A 12,739-nucleotide genomic window follows, 5' to 3' on the forward strand; every position below is an offset into this window, starting at 1 on the left:
TATCTTACAAACACAAATGTTGTTTGAAGAGTTAAATTAGATGATGTCATATACTAGAATAGCACTAGTCACAACACAGTGATTCAACTATGACATGGGTTCTTTTTATAATACTCTTTATTATACCTTTTATAAAACCCTTATTATCAGCTGTTCTCTATGTTTATCTTTTTATACATTAGAAGTTTATTTCCAGCAATACTACTGGGGGAAGAAAGTTTGGGGGGACCTTAATGATTCTCCATTCGATCTATTTTGCAGTTCAATAAACCCCCTTGCAAGGAATTGAACATGGGTGCATATGGACGTCTGGACAGAGGTCACACTCAGATGGTTCCTCACATGCTATTAGCAGAGAAGCAAGTCTGACCCCAGCACTAAGCACCCCAGCAACCATTTTCAGATGGGAGAATGACAAGACAGCAGCTTGGGTTGGAAGCCCTGAGCCTGCAGCACAGTCATCTGGACCAGTGATCCAGGAAGGTAAAGAAGCAGAGGAAGCTAATGTTTGCCTCTAGCCAGCAGCTCTATTCTTACTACAGACAAAACTTCCAGAGCTGCACTTTTCTACCCTCATCTCCTTTCTCTTTTCTTCCCACTCACTCCCTGGCCCCTAACCCATTCTCAAAAGCCTCCACCTAACTCTTCTTGTGAGTACACTGTCTTCTCTTCTGCTGCTCTGCAGGTCTACTGTTTCTGATTCAGTCAGTGGGTTTTGGTGCCTGCTGAGTCGGTGAAACACTATAAAGAGTAAAAAATACCTGACTGGGGCTCCAGTGACGGGAAGATACTGCCTCTACTTCTTCCAGAGAGCTTAAGGAGACCCCCTTCTTCACACCACATTCACACACACACACACACACACACACACACACACATACAGAGAGAGAGAGAGAGATTTCTTAAAAAACACCACAAGCTTAGCTATTTCCCTTGGAAATTCTTATTACTTTGGTAAAAATAAGTTATGCTACATTCTTTGTAAACGTGCTGGTTTGAATGCCAATGGCCCTCAGGCTCATGGGATTGAATTCCTGGTCACCATTGTATAAACTATTTGGGAAGGATTAGGAGGTGTGGCCTTTTTGGAGATATGTCATTAGGGGTGGGCTTTGAGGCATCAAAAGACTGGTGTAATTTCCAGCATGCCCTCTGCCTCCTGGTATGGATCAAGATGTGATCTTTCAGCCATTCCTACTGCTGTGCGTTTACTCCACCATCATGGGCTCTAACCCTCTAGAACCATAAGTCCAATTAAATACTTCCTTTTATAAGTTACCTTGGTCATGGAGTTTTGTCACAGCAATAGAAAAGTAGCTGAAGTTGTAAGTACCTCATGGCCTTATGTCTTCCTTGGCCCTCCCCAATCCTGAAACCTTCTATCCTCAAGTATTCTGTAGACCAAATGGCTTCGCCTTGTGGGAGAAATCACACTCATCAGTCTACCCTATCACAATATTAACTCTTTTGTGGGGAAGGAATACTTTGACAGACTCTTCCTTGACTGATAGGAGTACTCAAATTAACCTACTGGCCTTCATTCTCTTTCCACAAACCCAGAAAGTTCTCATCACTCCTTTAGGTTTCTTGGTTCTTGGGTTGTTACCAAGTGGTCAATGGCTATGTCCAGTCTCCTGAAAAGGTGCATTATAAAGCCATGGTGAAAACCTGTCTCTTTCAAATTGTGGCAGTGTGAAGAAATATCTAGACTATTACCTTGTCTTGTTGGATGACATTTCTAAATAGGCTAATAGTTATGGCCCCTCAACGTTCAGCTTCTTCCTACTTCCTCAGTTATACAATGCAGCCATCCATTTAAATGAATGCATGGAATGAAGGGAGGGAGGGAGAGGGGGGAGAGGGAGAAGGAGAGGGAGAGGGAAAGGGAGAGGGAGAGGGAGAGGGAGAGGGAGAGGGAGAGGGATGGACAGTTTAATTTAGAGCTCTAAGTTCAGCAGTAAGTACTGGGACCCTGGTTTGGAGAGAACGAGTGAAGAATTGTGATATGGTTCATTACTATAATTAAATATCTAAGTCAGGCTAACTTTAGAAGAAAAATAGGTTGATTAATCTCACAATTTTAGATGCTAAGTATCCAGATAGCATTGTAAAGGTGCTCATGAAAAACCACCTTTAGCTGAGTAGTAGTGCTAGATGCACATCAAGAAGCAAGCAATACCACCATCAAACATGGAGGCAGAAAAATGAGTCCTACAGTCTCTTTTGAGAGCAGGAGCTCCAGTGAGACCGAGAGGATTTGTCCCTCTAAGTCCCAACCCCTAAAATTTCTATCCTACATCTCAATACCACCACACAAGAGACTACACCCCCAACCATAAACCTCGAGACAAAACATAGATCATGGGAAGGCAAATTGCTAAGCTTAAAGTAAGTACTCACAGACTTCTTATACAGCCTTGTTCCAGCCCTCAGTCCTTTGTTCTTTGTCACAGGAACAATGGAATTTGCTCAGTTTTAATGCTCCAAAAGAGGTTTGTAATGAGCTTCTGTCTCCTCTTGCCCTAAGTAACCACAGTCAAACATTCCCACCTGTCTTTCTTTGACTTGAGCTCTACTCCTAGACTCCCTTTTATTAATATTCCTGCTTGCATTTAATAATGGGTTCTCTGGGGGTTTTTTAATATAAATGCAGCTACAATTCAACTCAAGAGCTATTGACTATCATATAGTAATGAGGTCCTGCTACCTCGCCACAAGAAAGGCATCTGTGCCCAGGTACAAGCAAGTTAAGAAAGCCTGGAACTTCCAATCAAATCTTTTACTTTACTGTGCCTAAGAAGAGTGTATGTCCAGATAAAGAGAAGAGTAAGAATTTTGTCTCTTTCTTCTTACACACATGTGGAACCTTTCCTTTGCTCTTTTTAAAATGACAAACCTGTTTACAGAAAGTGAAATCAGTGTTAGCAGAGCAGCTGAAAATCAAGAGAGCTGGGTCCTGGAGCTGGCACGATGGCTCAGTGGTTAGGAGTACGTACTGCTCTTACAGGGGACTAAAGTTCCCAGCACTCACATCAGGCAACTCACAACCACCTGTAGCTCCAGCTCCATGGGGGCTGATGCTCTCTTGTGGCGACTGCAGGTATCTGCATTCACATGCACAGACACACACGCATAATATTTAAAGAGGAAGTCCTAGAAGTCCTCTGCAAAAATCAAACTGAGAAAAGAGACTGAATCAGATCTGTGTATTGCTGATCATGATCCCTATGTCTTTTCCACAGCTTTTAAACTAATCTCAAAGAAGATACATGAAAAGTAAACATTTCCCTAAAATGTACAATTCGTTTTTACTTCTTGTCAGGAGTGTTAAAAACAAGTCTTTATACTTTCAGAAGATAAATAATCATCCCAAGAGACAGGAAATACTCTTGACATTTTTCCAGTAACAGGTTGTTAATATAGCTCTCTGTAGCTGAAAGCATGTAAAATACACTTATCATGCCTGCTGAATAAAGGTTGTGCGTGGTTTGTGTTTTATTCTTAATCAAACGTTAAGTGTCTTGGCAAACCTTCAGCTAGACAAAGAACTCATGAGATCTATAATTCTCAGCAGAAGAAAAGCAATTGGCAAAGTCCTCTTCTCTGGATAAATCCCGTATTGAGTAGAACGAGAAGTAAATACGAAAAGAAGAAGAAAAAAATTACAATCTTTCTCCAGGGTAATGTCTGCAAAATGTCACCTGGGGAGACCCCAGAAACACAACTGTACCACAGCTGACTAGCATTGCAGAAGTCTTATTACCTCGGCTGCCAGGGAAAGAGCAATCTCAGAGATAGATGCCCTGCCTTCCACAAAGACATCATTTCTTTCTCTGAGCCGCTACTCGCAGAACATGAAGAAATGTGTGTGTGTTTAAAAATACAGGCACATGGCCCATTCATCTGACACCGTTTCCTTAGAACTTTAAGTTGTGATCTCCAATTTAAATGAAACCAGGGACCGTTCACATCAAAGAACCTTCTAAAAATAAGATGTGTAAGGTTGAGTCAGGGCTTTCCTTCTAAGGTATTTACCAACCAAGGAATTAGAGGGAGGGGTTCTTGCTTTCACAGTCCTTATTTGGTAGTCCTAAGAATTGGTGAGTAAGTAAGCTGTCCAGCACGGCTGATCTCACACTTCATTCCATAGAGGAGAAGTTTGCAAAACATATTTGTTTAAAGAAGCAAGCAAACAAAAAAGACCGCTTCTTGATTAAAGGATATTCCATAGGTGTCCTTTAAAAACCAGACTCCCTGTTGGATTTTGAATGTGTAATGTGTCATTGCTGCTGTTGTTGTTGTTGCTGCTGCTGCTGCTGCTGCTGTTGTTGTTGTTGTTGTTGTTGTTGTTGTTGTTGTTGTTTTGTTGCTGCTGCTGTTGTTGTTGCTGTTGTTTCATTTTTTAGATTTTTTCCTTTTATTCTTCTCTCATACATTACACTCCGACCAGTTTCCCCTCCCTCCACTCTCCCCAGTCCTCCCCCCCCACCTCTTCCCCTCTCCCCAGAGAATCAGGACTCTTACAGGCTTCCATTTGCCTCCCCTACTGGTGATGGCTGACGCCAGCCAGGCAGACCCGTAATCTACTTCTTTAATTATAAAAACAACATTTCCAGGAAGAAGCTATGTACTTTTCTGACCTACTGCAAGGCTGATTGACTGATTAGAACTGCAGGGATTGAGAAGAAGCTGAAATGTTGAAATTTCAAATTCTAGTTACAATCTATCTTGGGTTATCTGTAACCTGCCTTGTCCACCACCACCAATACCCCCAGCCCCCGTGTCTGAAACCCTGTAACTAACAGATGAGACCGCTTGGAATGTATCAACTTAAAAAGCTATATTTTCTAACAACCAAAAGACCAAGCGTGCCGTAAGAGTATCTGTAGCCAATAGCCAAGATTCTTTGCTTTCATGTAAGCTCCAACTTAGTTACTACAGATGTATTTGATGTTCTGTCACTATGAAAACCTTATGAAACTGTCTGTATATTGGACCATGGAATCTGGGGGTGGGGGTTAAGCCTGTGTTCCTGAGCCCTGGTCACTCATACTTGGATCCAGAATAAACTAACTTTTATCCTCTTTGAAATGAAGGCTTGTTTTGCAACCACAAAATTGACCCTGGATAGAGAACCTCAAATAGGGAAAAGGATGACCTTCCATTATGCCTCAGCTTCTGGGCTGCACCATGCAGCCAGATCCAACTCTGATCCTCCCCTACTCTAGGTCCTTCCATATTGTCCTGCACCTTCCCACGGCCTCCTTCCCATGCTTCTCCTTTTCCTTTGACCCCACCTCAGTTTATTCCATTCCCATGCCATCCTTGGTATTCACATCTGTGTTAGACCATGAGGCGTCACTCTCTCCCAGCAGATTGCTTGTCCAGCCTTCAACTTACTGCAGTTATTGACTTGGCATCCGTTTGTTTCTCTGCTGTTAGGATAAAGCACTAACCAAAACACAGTTGGAGAAGGAAAGGGTGTGTTTTGGTTTATACTATATACACTGAGGGAAGCCAGGCAGGAACTCCAGGAAGAAATATGGAAGCAAGAACTGAAGCAAAGACCATGGAGGAACATTTCTTTTCTTTTCCCTTCTCCTCTTCAGTTCTTCAGAAAACATGCACGCAAGCCATCCATTCATTTTCTTTGCTGCACAGCCTGGCGTTGGGATTGGTGACCATGATGGTCCCAGTGCTGCTCTTTCTACGGTGGCTTTTCGGTTCTTAGAGGAAACATCGTGAGCAACCTCAGCACAATAGAACTTGGTGCACATCAGTTGCATTTCCAGCTCCTTGACGTTGTGGACCAGAAACCTCTGGAAGCCGCTGGGCACTGGACATCAGGATCTGGCCTCTGAATCTTCTCCGAACCCTGCTGCCGATACCTCTGGGTTTCTGCCAGTGCATAATTTTGACATATTGGTCTGACTGGTGCCTGATAAACTTCTTGGTCCTCTTTTTTGACGATCTTCACCAGAGGCTGGAGAGCAACCATGATGCCACGAAACAGATGGCAGTCATCTCACAGATAACGCCGATGAAGAAGCCAGCAGAACATTTCTTACTGGCTTGCTCTCTGTGCCTTGATCAACCTGTTTTCTTATACCACCCAGCACTACTTGCCTATAGGTGGTACCATCCACAGAGGACTGGGCCCTCATACATCAATCATCAATCAAGAAAATGCCCCAAAGATATACCCACTGGTGGTATATCTGGTTGCCAATATGGTGGAAGCAATTGTCCAGCTGTGATTCTCTTCTCCTACGTGACTCTAGTTTATTTCAAGTTAACAATAAATAAATAAATAAATAAATAAATAAATAAATAAATAATCAGTCAATTAACCAACCAACCAGCACACCATCATCTGGCTTTTAGGCTTGGTGAGACCGGCTGTCCATGGTTTGTCCATGATTGCGTCCTGTTACCTGGAAACACACATAGCACAGTACACAATGAGCCTGGTCTTTCAGCACCTTTCCTATGTCTATCCTTCCCTTCATCAATATTTAAAAAATACATTGCCAGTAACATTCCTCCAATGGGCCCCAACCCCACTGGCAACACCCACTCCTTACTAAACTCCTTTTCTATTTTTCTCTATCTTATAGCTCTACCAAACCAGTGCCCCAAAGTTGGCCATTAATTCTCTCCTGATGACAAATTCAGTGGCTTCCTCAACTTTCATCCCCTTTATGTGAGTTACAGCTTGAGTGAGCACTGCTGACCCACGCCCTGTCTCTGTCTCCTTCCAATTCATTGTCTTGACTTTCCTGCCCTCTCCACTCCAAGCATCACCTGTAAGCATCAGCAGAATCACCTCCCTCCCCTTTCCAGCTCTTCCTTCTGACCTCCCTGTATCTTCTAACATTTTCTCCATCCACTGCCAAGCTTGAGGATCTTTGTTCTCGGGCATTCGTTTACTCAATGCCTCAGCTTCAGTGCATGTTCTGCTGAAGTTTAATTCTCAAGCCATTTCAATTTGCTTCATAGCTACTCAGCTCTACCCTACTGCCCTTTCAAACAAGTCTAGCCACGTGGCTTCAGTGGTAACAACACAGCAAAGACAAGCAAATAACCCTTACTTTCTGGTGTTGTGCAAGACCCAATACAAAAGCCATGACTTGCCTCTCAAGGGCATCAGGTTGCCAACCCCCTGCCCGAAATAACTGTTTCACTGTTGCCTAAAAACTTGTGAGGATTTTCTATTTCACATACAGTATTTACCATATCCTAACAGGGAGGCCAAGGGTACCCAAGCTAACGCAGAGAAACCGACCTTGCTTCTCATTTTGTCCCACTGGAACATTTTTCTGCAGGGATAATAAAGGACAAAGTAGGTTGTGAGCTGAACCAAAATCTCTCACATCACCGAGGATACTCACTAAAAAATAGCAGGTACAAGATACTTATGTCTAGATGCCTTTTAAAAATATATGAGATGTTCCCACTCAGTTGCAAGGCTCAACAACAGGATCAAGGGTTTGAATTAAGAATAGTTAAACCGACCGCCGGACCCTGAAGGAAACAGACCGGATAAACAGTTCTCTGCACCCAAATCTCGTGGGAGGGAGAGCTAAACCTTCAGAGAGGCAGACAGGCCTGGGAAACCAGAAGAGACTGCTCCCTGCACACACATCTCGGACGCCAGAGGAAAAAGCCAAAGACCATCTGGAACCCTGGTGCACTGAAGCTCCCGGAAGGGGCGGCACAGGTCTTCCTGGTTGCTGCCGCTGCAGAGAGCCCGTGGGCAGCACCCCACGAGCGAACTTGAGCCTCGGGATCACAGGTAAGACCAAATTTTCTGCTGCAAGAAAGCTGCCTGGTGAGCTTGGGACACACGGAAACAGAATTTCTCTAGAACCGGGCACGTTCTGTGTTTACCGGAAGTCCCACACCCGCGGATCCCGGCCCGCAGCAGCTCTCTGCTCCCAGACCCGGTGAGAGAGAGACCCAACCGCCTGGTCAGGTGGGCACTCCTGAGGCTGCAGAGCGGAAGAGACCACCAACACTGCTCACCCCTGCCCACATCCCTGGCCCAAGAGGAAACTGTATAAGGCCTCTGGGCTCCCGTGGGGGAGGGCCCAGGAGCGGCAGGACCCCAGCCAGAGACACCACCGGACCCTGAAGGAAACAGACCGGATAAACAGTTCTCTGCACCCAAATCCCGTGGGAGGGAGAGCTAAACCTTCAGAGAGGCAGACAGGCCTGGGAAACCAGAAGAGACTGCTCCCTGCACACACATCTCGGACGCCAGAGGAAAAAGCCAAAGACCATCTGGAACCCTGGTGCACTGAAGCTCCCGGAAGGGGCGGCACAGGTCTTCCTGGTTGCTGCCGCTGCAGAGAGCCCCTGGACAGCACCCCACGAGCAAACCTGAGCCTCGGGACCACAGGTAAGACCAAATTTTCTGCTGCAAGAAAGCTGCCTGGTGAACTCAAGACACAGGCCCACAGGAACAGCTGAAGACCTGTAGAGAGGAAAAACTACACGCCCGAAAGCAGAACACTCTGTCCCCATAACTGACTGAAAGAGAGGAAAACAGGTCTACAGCACTCCTGACACACAGGCTTATAGGACAGTCTAGCCACTGTCAGAAATAGCAGAACAAAGTAACACTAGAGATAATCTGATGGCGAGAGGCAAGCGCAGGAACCCAAGCAACAGAAACCAAGACTACATGCCATCATCGGAGCCCAATTCTCCCACCAAAACAAACATGGAATACCCAAACACACCAGAAAAGCAAGATCTAGTTTCAAAATCATATTTGATCATGATGCTGGAGGACTTCAGGAAAGACCTGAACACACTTAGGGAAGCACAGGAAAACATTAATAAACAAGTAAAAGCCTACAGAGAGGAATCGCAAAAATCCCTGAAAGAATTCCAGGAAAACACAATCAAACAGTTGAAGGAATTAAAAATGGAAATAGAAGCAATCAAGAAAGAACACATGGAAACAACCCTGGATATAGAAAACCAAAAGAAGAGACAAGGAGCTGTAGATACAAGCTTCACCAACAGAATACAAGAGATGGAAGAGAGAATCTCAGGAGCAGAAGATTCCATAGAAATCATTGACTCAACTGTCAAAGATAATGTAAAGCGGAAAAAGCTACTGGTCCAAAACATACAGGAAATCCAGGACTCAATGAGAAGATCAAACCTAAGGATAATAGGTATAGAAGAGAGTGAAGACTCCCAGCTCAAAGGACCAGTAAATATCTTCAACAAAATCATAGAAGAAAACTTCCCTAACCTAAAAAAAGAGATACCCATAGACATACAGGAAGCCTACAGAACTCCAAATAGATTGGACCAGAAAAGAAACACCTCCCGTCACATAATTGTCAAAACACCAAACGCACAAAATAAAGAAAGAATATTAAAAGCAGTAAGGGAAAAAGGTCAAGTAACATATAAAGGGAGACCTATCAGAATCACACCAGACTTCTCGCCAGAAACTATGAAGGCCAGAAGATCCTGGACTGATGTTATACAGACCCTAAGAGAACACAAATGCCAGCCCAGATTACTGTATCCAGCAAAACTCTCAATTAACATCGATGGAGAAACCAAGATATTCCATGACAAAACCAAATTTACACAATATCTTTCTACAAATCCAGCACTACAAAGGATAATAAATGGTAAAGCCCAACATAAGGAGGCAAGCTATACCCTAGAAGAAGCAAGAAACTAATCGTCTTGGCAACAAAACAAAGAGAATGAAAGCACACAAACATAACCTCACATCAAATATGAATATAACGGGAAGCAATAATCACTATTCCTTAATATCTCTCAATATCAATGGCCTCAACTCCCCAATAAAAAGACATAGATTAACAAACTGGATACGCAACGAGGACCCTGCATTCTGCTGCCTACAGGAAACACACCTCAGAGACAAAGACAGACACTATCTCAGAGTGAAAGGCTGGAAAACAACTTTCCAAGCAAATGGTCAGAAGAAGCAAGCTGGAGTAGCCATTCTAATATCAAATAAAATCAATTTCCAACTAAAAGTCATCAAAAAAGATAAGGAAGGACACTTCATATTCATCAAAGGAAAAATCAACCAAGATGAACTCTCAATCCTAAATATCTATGCCCCAAATACAAGGGCACCTACATATGTAAAAGAAACCTTACTAAAGCTCAAAACACACATTGCACCTCACACAATAATAGTGGGAGATTTCAACACCCCACTCTCATCAATGGACAGATCATGGAAACAGAAATTAAACAGTGATGTAGACAGACTAAGAGAAGTCATGAGCCAAATGGACTTAACGGATATTTATAGAACATTCTATCCTAAAGCAAAAGGATATACCTTCTTCTCAGCTCCTCATGGTACTTTCTCCAAAATTGACCATATAATTGGTCAAAAAACGGGCCTCAACAGGTACAGAAAGATAGAAATAATCCCATGCGTGCTATCGGACCACCACGGCCTAAAACTGGTCTTCAATAACAATAAGGGAAGAATGCCCACATATATGTGGAAATTGAACAATGCTCTACTCAATGATAACCTGGTCAAGGAAGAAATAAAGAAAGAAATTAAAAACTTTTTAGAATTTAATGAAAATGAAGATACAACATACTCAAACTTATGGGACACAATGAAAGCTGTGCTAAGAGGAAAACTCATAGCGCTGAGTGCCTGCAGAAAGAAACAGGAAAGAGCATATGTCAGCAGCTTGACAGCACACCTAAAAGCTCTAGAACAAAAAGAAGCAAATACACCCAGGAGGAGTAGAAGGCAGGAAATAATCAAACTCAGAGCTGAAATCAACCAAGTAGAAACAAAAAGGACCATAGAAAGAATCAACAGAACCAAAAGTTGGTTCTTTGAGAAAATCAACAAGATAGATAAACCCTTAGCCAGACTAACGAGAGGACACAGAGAGTGTGTCCAAATTAACAAAATCAGAAATGAAAAGGGAGACATAACTACAGATTCGGAGGAAATTCAAAAAATCATCAGATCTTACTATAAAAACCTATATTCAACAAAATTTGAAAATCTTCAGGAAATGGACAATTTCCTAGACAGATACCAGGTATCGAAGTTAAATCAGGAACAGATAAACCAGTTAAACAACCCCATAACTCCTAAGGAAATAGAAGCAGTCATTAAAGGTCTCCCAACCAAAAAGAGCCCAGGTCCAGACGGGTTTAGTGCAGAATTCTATCAAACCTTCATAGAAGACCTCATACCAATATTATCCAAACTATTCCACAAAATTGAAACAGATGGAGCCCTACCGAATTCCTTCTATGAAGCCACAATTACTCTTATACCTAAACCACACAAAGACACAACAAAGAAAGAGAACTTCAGACCAATTTCCCTTATGAATATCGACGCAAAAATACTCAATAAAATTCTGGCAAACCGAATCCAAGAGCACATCAAAACAATCATCCACCATGATCAAGTAGGCTTCATCCCAGGCATGCAGGGATGGTTTAATATACGGAAAACCATCAACGTGATCCATTATATAAACAAACTGAAAGAACAGAACCACATGATCATTTCATTAGATGCTGAGAAAGCATTTGACAAAATTCAACACCCCTTCATGATAAAAGTCCTGGAAAGAATAGGAATTCAAGGCCCATACCTAAACATAGTAAAAGCCATATACAGCAAACCAGTTGCTAACATTAAACTAAATGGAGAGAAACTTGAAGCAATCCCACTAAAATCAGGGACTAGACAAGGCTGCCCACTCTCTCCCTACTTATTCAATATAGTTCTTGAAGTTCTAGCCAGAGCAATCAGACAACAAAAGGAGGTCAAGGGGATACAGATCGGAAAAGAAGAGGTCAAAATATCACTATTTGCAGATGACATGATAGTATATTTAAGTGATCCCAAAAGTTCCACCAGAGAACTACTAAAGCTGATAAACAACTTCAGCAAAGTGGCTGGGTATAAAATTAACTCAAATAAATCAGTTGCCTTCCTCTATACAAAAGAGAAACAAGCCGAGAAAGAAATTAGGGAAACGACACCCTTCATAATAGACCCAAATAATATAAAGTACCTCGGTGTGACTTTAACCAAGCAAGTAAAAGATCTGTACAATAAGAACTTCAAGACACTGAGGAAAGAAATTGAAGAAGACCTCAGAAGATGGAAAGATCTCCCATGCTCATGGATTGGCAGGATTAATATGGTAAAAATGGCCATTTTACCAAAAGCAATCTACAGATTCAATGCAATCCCCATCAAAATACCAATCCAATTCTTCAAAGAGTTAGACAGAACAATTTGCAAATTCATCTGGAATAACAAAAAACCCAGGATAGCTAAAGCTATCCTCAACAATAAAAGGACTTCAGGGGGAATCACTATCCCTGAACTCAAGCAGTATTACAGAGCAATAGTGATAAAAACTGCATGGTATTGGTACAGAGACAGACAGATAGACCAATGGAATAGAATTGAAGACCCAGAAATGAACCCACACACCTATGGTCACTTGATTTTTGACAAAGGAGCCAAAACCATCCAATGGAAAAAAGATAGCATTTTCAGCAAATGGTGCTGGTTCAACTGGAGGGCAACATGTAGAAGAATGCAGATCGATCCATCCTTATCACCCTGTACAAAGCTTAAGTCCAAGTGGATCAAGGACCTCCACATCAAACCAGACACACTCAAACTAATAGAAGAAAAACTAGGGAAGCATCTGGAACACATGGG

General features: G+C 42.6%; 1 long non-coding RNA gene and 1 pseudogene across 3 annotated transcripts in view; both read right to left on the reverse strand.

The window, feature by feature from the left end:
* The window catches only part of LOC147999801 (uncharacterized), a 77,300-nt gene that overhangs the window by 39,116 nt on the left and 25,445 nt on the right, over positions 1–12,739 (reverse strand). The window contains exons 4-5 of one of the 3 annotated variants that reach the window (XR_015642565.1): positions 7,286–7,319; positions 6,258–6,434 (exon numbers count right to left, since the gene is read on the reverse strand). The exons of the other annotated variants lie outside the window; for them this stretch is intronic. This is a non-coding gene — a long non-coding RNA (uncharacterized LOC147999801). Of the gene's footprint in view, positions 1–6,257; positions 6,435–7,285; positions 7,320–12,739 lie in introns of those variants that run through there. 3 annotated transcript variants of the gene reach the window in all.
* On the reverse strand, positions 5,615–5,999 carry LOC102553660 (60S ribosomal protein L32-like; annotated as a pseudogene).

Source organism: Rattus norvegicus, chromosome 18 (genome assembly GCF_021556685.1).
Source record: "Rattus norvegicus strain SHRSP/BbbUtx chromosome 18, alternate assembly SHRSP_T2T, whole genome shotgun sequence".
Classification (NCBI taxonomy): Eukaryota; Metazoa; Chordata; class Mammalia; order Rodentia; family Muridae; genus Rattus; species Rattus norvegicus.